Source organism: Mandrillus leucophaeus, unplaced genomic scaffold, assembly GCF_000951045.1.
Source record: "Mandrillus leucophaeus isolate KB7577 unplaced genomic scaffold, Mleu.le_1.0 Scaffold593, whole genome shotgun sequence".
NCBI classification, from domain to species: Eukaryota; Metazoa; Chordata; class Mammalia; order Primates; family Cercopithecidae; genus Mandrillus; species Mandrillus leucophaeus.
Genome location: NW_012106397.1, coordinates 484,586 through 490,887, shown reverse-complemented (window position 1 = coordinate 490,887; position 6,302 = coordinate 484,586).

The window sequence follows — 6,302 nt, the reverse complement described above, 5'->3', positions numbered from 1 at the left end:
TGTGAAGAGAGATAATTTTACCTCTTCCTTTCAATTTGAAAGCCCCCCCCCGACACACACTTTTTTTTTTTTTTGTCTCATCTAATAGCTCTGGCTAGAAATTACAGTATCGTGTTGAATAGCACGACTGAAAGCAAGCATTTTTCCTGTTCCTTATCTCAGGGGGAAACTTTCAATTTTTCACCATTATGATGTTAGCTGTGGACTTTTCACAAATACCTTTATTATGTGCAGCCATTTCCCCTCTAATCCTAATTTTCTGAGTTTTTATCATGAAAGAGTATGGGATTTTGTCAAATGCCTTTTCTGCATCAATTGAGATGATCATGTTTCATTCTCCATTCTGATTATGTGATCTATTACATTGATTTTCATATGTTGTGCCACTTTTGCTTTCCTGAGATAAACCACATTTGGATATCATAAATAATTCTTTTTTTTTTTTTTTTTGACAGAGTCTTGGTCTGTCTCCCAGGCCGGAGTGCAACGTCGTGATCTTGGCTCACTGCAACCTCCGCCTCCTGGGTTTAAGCGATTCTCCTGCCTCAGTCTCCCAAGTAGCTGGGATTACTGGTGCACACTGCCACGCTCAGCAAATTTTTTTTTGTATTTTAGTAGAGACACGGTTTTACTGTGTTGCCCAGGCTGGTCTGGAACTCCTGAGCTCAGGCAATCCACCCGCCTCATTCTCCCAAAGTGCTAGGATTACAGGCGTGAGCCACAACCAGCCCAAATAATTCTTTTAATATGCTGTTGGATTCAGTTTGCTAATATTTTATTGAGGATTTTTTAACCTATATTTACGAGAAATATTGGGCTATAATTTTCTCTTTTGTGATGTCTTTATCTGACATTGGCATCAGAGTAATGTAGACTTGAGAGTGAGTTAGGACTATTCTCTCTTCAGTTTTGTGGAAGAGTTTGAGAAGGATTGATGTGAATTCTTCTTTAAACATTTGGTAGAATTCTCCAGTACAATTATCTGGTCCAGGACTTTTCTTTGTTGGGAGGTTTTTCATTACCGATTAAATATTCTTACCTGTTATAAAGCTATGCAAAATGTGTTTCTTCTTGAGTCAGTTTACATGATTCATGTGTTTTAAGGAATGTGTCCATTACTTCTAGGTTATCTAATTTGTTGGCATATAGTTGTTCATTGTATTCTCTTACAATCCTCTTTATCTGTGTACCGTTGAGAGTAATGTCCCCACTTTCATTTCTGATTTTAGTTATTTACATATCTCTTTTTTTCTTTGTCAGTTGAAGTAAAGTTTAGTCAGTTTGTTGCTCTTTTCAAAGAACAACTTTTGGTTTTATTGACTCTTCTCTACTGTTTCTCTACTCTATTTTATTTCTACTCTAGTCCTTATTACGTTGTTCCTTTTGCCAGCCTTTGACTTAGAATGTTCTTTTTCTAGTTCATTAAGGTGTAAAGTTAGGTTATAGATTTTCAGTATTTTCTTTTTAAAAGTAGGCATTTTCAGTTCTGGATTACCTTCTGAACACTGCTTTTGCTGCATCTCAAAAGTTGGATCATGGGGTTTTCGGTTTGTTTCTATCCATTCCGCCAACTGCTGTTTTTTATTTAAGAGTTTAACCCATTTATATTTAAAGTACATACTGATAAGGGAGAACTTCGCTTTTCCATTTTGCTACTTGTTTTCTATATGCCTTGTAGCCTTTTTGTCCTTCATTTCCTCCATTACTGCCTTCTTTTGTGTTTAATTGGTTTGTAGTGGAACATTTTGATTCCCTTCTTCAATTGATGCCAACTTAACTTCTATATCATACAAAGACTCTGCTCCTACATAGCTCCATTCCTTTGGTGTTATCACTGTCACAACTTATATTTTTATATATTGTGTGCCCAATAATATAGATTAATACTTTTTATTTTTTAATTATTATTATTTTGAGACAGAGTCTCGCCCTGTCGCTCAGGCTGGAGTGCAGTGGCGTGATCTTGGCTCACTGCAAGCTCTGCCTCCCAGGTTCACACCATTCTCCTGCCTCAGCCTCCCGAGTAGCTGGCATTACAGGTGCCTGCCACCACGCCTGGCTAATTTTTTGTATTTTTAGTAGAGATGGGATTTCACCGTGTTAACCAGGATGGTCTCGATCTCCTGACCTCATGATCCACCTACCTCGGCCTCCCAAAGTGCTAGATTACAGGTGTGAGCCATGTTACCAGGCCCAGAATATATATTTTAAAACTTTACAACAAAGTATAAAAGAAAAAGCAGAAAAAAATTAAATATGAGAGAATATATACAAATGGCTATTAAGTATGTGAAAAGATGTTTAACATCATTATCATTAAGAAAATGCAAATTAAACCAGCAACCAACCAGTAAATAACTATAATAACTATTTAAATAGTTTAACTGTTTACAATAAATAGTTCTGTTTGCCCCATAGTTACACCATTTGCACTAGGTACCAAAAGGCAAAGTGGAAGTTATATTTCTATTACCAAAATGACCCATTAGAAAAATTTTTCTTCTTGTTCTCTTGACTTTGGGTTCCATTGGCTTAGAGATTTTAGTACTCAAAAGGGGAATAATTTCTCTGGGGCACACCACAGTGATTATACTGAACTGGAAATTGAGACTATCTGGCCATTTTGAGTTCTTCATAACACTAGAGCCACAGACAAAAAGATTACGCTGGTGGAATAAATTAACTAGTATTTTGCTAAAGATGCATTTATATTCATGATGGATGTTGGTATTTTTTCTTGTAATGTCCTTGTCAGATTTTGATATTAAGATTATGCTATTTTCACAAAACAAATTGGAAAGTGCTCCTTATTCCTGTGTTTTTGAAAGCACTTAAGATTGGTATTATTTTTTCCTTAAAATATTCTACAAAGTTCACCAGAGGAGCTATCTGGGCCTGCAGTTTTCTTTGAGGGAATTATGACTAATTCAATTATGTTAACAAATTATAACTATTAAGTTTTCCTGTTTCTTCTAAAGTGAGGTTTAACATAGTTTATATCTTTTAAGAAATTTATTTCATCCAAGTTATTACATTTATTGGCATAAGCTTGTGTTGCAGGAAGTCAGGGACCCCGAATGGAGGGACTGGCTGAAGCTGTGGCAGAAGAACATAAATTGTGAAGATTTCATGGACATTTATTAGTTCCCCAAATTAATACTTTTATAATTTCTTATGCCTGTATTTACTGCAATCTCTGAACATAAATTGTGAAGATTTCATGGACACTTATCACTTCCCCAATCAATACCCTTGTGATTTCCTATGCCTATCTTTACTTTAATCTCTTAATCCCGTCATCTTCTTCGTAAGCTGAGGAGGATGAATGTCGCCTCAGGACCCTGTGATTGTGTCAACTGCACAAATTGTTTGTAGAGCATGTGTGTTTGAAAAATATGAAATCTGGGCATCTTGAAAAAAGAACAGGATAACAGCGATGTTCAGGGAACAAGGGAGGTAACTTTGAACTGGCTGCCGGTGAGCTGGACGGAACAGAGCTATATTTCTCCTCTTTCAAAAGCAAATAGGAGAAATATCACTGAATTCTTTTTCTCAGCAAGGAACATCCCTGAGAAAGAGAATGCACCCTGAGGGTAGGCCTATAAACGGCCCCCTTAGAAGCGTGCCATCTTTTATGCTCGAAGCTGAAGGGATGAAATAAGCCCCGGTCTCCTGTAGCGCTCCCAGGCTTATTAGGATGAGGAAATTCCCACCTAATAAAATTTAGGTCAGACAGGTTGTATACTCTCAAACTCTGTTTCCTGGTAAGATGTTATCAATGACAATGCATGCCTAAAACTTCATTAGCAATTTTAATTTCGCCTCATCTGGTGGTCCTGTGATCTTGCCCTGCCTCCATTTGCTTTGTGATATTTTATTACCTTGTGAAGTATGTGATCTCTGTGACTCACACCCTATTTGTGCACTCCCTCCGCTTTTGAAAATCACTACAAAAGCTTGCTGGTTTTACGGCTCGGGGAACATCACGGATCCTGCCAACATGTGATGTCTCCCCCGGACACCCAGCTTTAAATTTCTCTCTCTTGTGCTCTTTCCCTTTATTTCTTAACCCAGCCAAGACACTTAGGAAATAGAAAAGAACCCACGAAACCATTGGGAGCGGGTTCTCCTGATAAGCTAGTGCATAACTTACTTTCCTTTTAATTCTAAACTGCTGATCCTCCCAGTTTTATTTCAGATATGAGGAATTTGTGTTCTCTCCTTCATCTCTCTGTCTCTCTGTCTTATTTGGTGTACAGGATATTTATGCTGGCAACTTTGTCCATCTGCAAACTACATTACCCAGAATTCACTTCTCCTTACGGTTTTGGGTCGTGAATCTGCATGAGACTTTGGAAGTAGAAGCAGTCTCTCTCTGAAGCTGTTCAGTGTGAGACAGTTGATGGACAGACGCAGAGTTGCCTGGTAGTTTCCAGTTCATCCTGGTGCTCCTCTGTTTTACATCCAGCTCTCCTTCCCAGCTGCTGACCCCAGCCCTGTCATGAGATGCTTGGCTGCAAACTTTCAGCAGTGCTATCTAAACAGAGTTAACAGCCACCTATGACCTTGTTTCCATTCCCATTTTGGTAAGTAAATGTGCTAGGCTTCTCCAATTCTCTCTCTCTCTTTTTTTTTTTTTTTTTTTTTGAGATGGAGTCGAGCTGTGTCACCCAGGCTGGAGTGCAGTGGCACGATCTGGCTCACTGCAAGCTCCGCCTCTCGGGTTCACGCCATTCTCCTGCCTCAGCCTCCTGAGTAGCTGGGACTACAGTCGCCCACCACCACGCCTGGCTAATTTTTTGTATTTTTAGTAGAGATGGGGTTTCACCATGTTAGCCAGGATGTTCTTGATCTCCTGACCTCGTGATTCGCCTGCCTCAGCTTCCCAAACTGCTGGGATTACAGGTGTGAGCTACCTTACCCAGCCTACATGAGTAAGTTCTTTAATGGCGATTTGTGGGATTTTGGTGCACCCATCACCCACACAGTCTACACTGCACCTTATTTGTAGTCTTTTCTCCTTCACCCCCTTCCCATCTTTTCCCCCTGAGACCCCAAAGTCCATTGTGCCACTCTTAGGCCTTTGCATCCTCATAGCTTAGCTCCCAATTATTAGTAAGAACATACAACATTTGGTTTTCCATTCCTGAGTTGCTTCACTTAGAATAATACTCTCCAATCTCATCCAGGTTGCTGCGAATGCCATTAACTCATTCTTTTTTATAGCTGAGTACTATTCCATTGTGTAGATATACCACAGTTTCTTTAACTGCTTGTTGATTGATGGGCATTTGGGTTGGTTCCATGTTTTTGCAATTGTGAATTGTGCTGCTATAAACATGTGTGTGCAAGTATCTTTTTCAAATAATGACTTCTTTTCCTCTGGGTACATACCCAGTAGTGGGATTGCTGGATCAAATGGTAGTTCTACTTTTAGTTCTTTATGGAATCTCCACACTGTTTTCCATAGTGGTTGTACTAGTTTACATTCCCACCAACAGTGTAGAAGTATTCCCTGTTCACCACATCCATGCCAACATCTACTATTTTTTGATTTTTTGATTATGGCCATTCTTGCAAGAGTAAAGTGGTATTGGATTGCCATTATCTCTTTAAGCTCCAATTTGTCATCTAGCACCAATGCTTCAGAAGGACTTCTGAACCTTCACTTCTCTAGCTCCTCCCACTATTATGTAAGGTATAGCTCCTAATTTAAGTCTCTCATCCAACAACACTCATTAAGGCTCTGCTTTCCTGAACAAAACCTGAACAATGTCCAATTTGTCAATACAACAAATACAAATTAGTAGGGATTTAGCTAATGCAGTGCTTAGAGGATATTTCATAATTTATTTTTTATTTGTATTTTTTTGAGACAGTCTTGCTCTGTCGCCCAGGCTGGAATGCAGTGGCACAATCTCGGCTCACTGCAACCTCCACCTCCTGGGTCCTTAAGGCTCTGCTTAAGCACCCACCTCCTGGGTGCCTAAGGCTCTTTTCAAAGAATCAACTTTTGGCCTTTTAATTTTTTTAATTGACTGTTTTATATGTCATTGATTTCTACTCACTATTTTTTCCTTCTGTTGACATTTGTCTAATTTTTTCATCTTAATGTGGAATTTTAGATCACTGATTTCAAACCTATTTACTTTTTAAATATAAGCATTTAAAACTGTAAAATATCTGTGGTCAGGCGCAGTGGCTCACATCTGTAATCCTAGCACTTTGGGAGGCTGAGGCAGGTGGATCACCTGAGATCAGGAGTTCAAGACCAGCCTGGCCAACATGGTGAAACCCCATCT